Here is a 2,290-nt window from a genome sequence, read left to right as displayed (position 1 = left end):
TAACTCCCCAGGGGCTTCATCTCGGGGTCTGCTGCTTGTTGCTGCTACTGAAACTGCTCCCAGATTCTCCTGGTGTTGCTCCCGATCAAGGGAGTAGCCTCTGGGAGAAGAGATGGAGGGTTGGTCATGGCAGAGGGAGACTCACTTAACAGAGGAGAAGGGGCAGGACCTGCCCGGAGTGACCTGCGTTTAGGTGAACTTAAGGAAAATTGGTTTTCAGTAAGCTCCTAGACTTGACCAGATTTGTTGTTCCTGTCAGATCACTTGGAAAAGCTGTAGAACATGATGCAGCAAAGAGCATGAACTCAACTGAAGGAAACTGAGTTTGAATCCCAACTCTGCTCTCAATAACGCCACCTTACAGCACCCTACGTGTTATAATTTCTCTAAGGTGAGGTTTGTCATAAGTCAAATGAGGGGCTGTAAGTCATTGAGCATATTGAGGACACAGCTCTGGATCTGGAAACTGTACCCCTTCCACCTGGGGGGGGACAGAAAGGTCAGTAATTCACCAACCCCCTAAACACCCCCTCTCAGGGTCTGGGTTCCCCAAGCCTGAGAGACCCTCCTGCTGTCACCCGTGAGGGGCTTCTGATTAGCAGACGCTCCTCCCTGACACACTGTGGGAATAGGATGAGGGAGAGGAAAGACCTGGGATTGTTTCTAGAACTGACTGGTCAGCCCAGCTGCCATCCCACAGCAGGGTAAGGGGATCCTGGCCCACTGAACCCACCACATGTGGTATTTCTGTCTGTCTGTCTGTTAAATGGGCCATTCCCACAGGTGTGAGTTGGTAGCTCACAGATGATTAGATGAAGAAGACGGGGAACATTCGTGTACCAACGATCTCTGAGTAGGATCGTTGTAACCCACATCCTCCTGGTCCTCAGAAACACATAACCCCCTTTTCCTGCTCTGACCTCCTAACCCACTTCCTGTGCTATGTTCTCCCCCCGGACTCCAGTTCTGGGTCTGGAGCACAGTTGGACCAGGGCCAGGGGGCTGCTGTTCCCTGTTGGGTCAGGGCCTCGCTCTGTGCCCCACGTGCCCGTCTCCTGCTGGACTCGGAGTCCCAGACACACAGAGTCCCAGGACTGCTCACTCTGCGCCCTAGTGCCTGGAGGGGGTCACCCCAAATATAGGTCATGGAGTTAAGAAATTAACACAGTCACAGAGGGAGCTGTTGAGGAGGGCTCTTTTTTCTGCTGATGGCAGGTTAGGATGTTTCCAGCAACATTCCGCAAACACCCAAGTATTGTGTTGGGATTCAGCTGCTTATGACACAGATTTCAGATATTTCAAGGGCTCGTATGTAAAAATTATCCCTATTGTATTTGAACAGAAGCCAGAAATGGGCCATTTCTATAGAAGTTTTGGGGCCCAGCCTCTGTCATCACCTCCCCTCTTCCACCTCATCTCCCCATCACAGAGCAACACCAGGAGGGATTTTCTGATCAGATATAACATTACAGGGCTGCCTGGGCAGGAGTGGGCACCTGGCACTGAGGACCCTCCTCACCCTGGGTGTGTCCAGTGGATTGTGATTCTGAGAAAATGACAAAGAAACAATAATTCCCCCACTGTCACATTACCCCTCCCCCAGGAGCTGAGGGAGACCCTGCTCCATCTCTCCCTCCTTCCTGGGCCTTAGACAAAGGCTCAGCTCAGTGACTGGGGTGACCTGGGCTCCTCCTGACCCTGGGCCAGGCCAGCAGGGCACAGGCTTCCCACTCCCAGCCTGTGGGACCCCCCTCCAGCTCTGTTCTGGAGAGTAGCTGCCACCCATGGAGGAAGTGACCTCCCCCGAACTCCCACACAAGGAGGGTGGAGCTCCCTGACTCTGAGGCTGTGGGTTTGAAGAGATGCCAAAGGGGTTATATAAGCTTGAAGTGAACTTTGGGGCTGGGGGGGGGACTGTCAGGGGTGAGGTGCCACCACATCCCAGCAGGGGCCTCCAGGGGGTCCTGCACACTTCCTACAGCTCAGCCCAACCGTTACTGTCTCTGAACTTCCTCCTGGCCTCAGGCCGCTGCTCTCAAGGCTTGCTCAAACACAGCTTCTCGATGGGACTTTTGCCACTGAGATGTTGGACTGACATTCTTTACTCTTTGGGGATTTAAATTCATTTATGCTGGATCTGTCTATGTTGTCTGCCTGCCGCTCCTGTCACACACACAGACACAAACTCCCCCTCCCTTGGACCCAGACCCTCCCTCACATGGGGTGTATCTGACCCTCTGTCCCTGGCTCCCCTCAGAGCCGCCTGTTGGGTCCTTTGCCTGGACAGACC

This window comes from Condylura cristata, unplaced genomic scaffold (genome assembly GCF_000260355.1).
Source record: "Condylura cristata isolate star-nosed mole 26May11 unplaced genomic scaffold, ConCri1.0 scaffold00131, whole genome shotgun sequence".
In the NCBI taxonomy this organism is placed as follows: Eukaryota; Metazoa; Chordata; class Mammalia; order Eulipotyphla; family Talpidae; genus Condylura; species Condylura cristata.
This window is presented reverse-complemented; position numbering follows the sequence as displayed.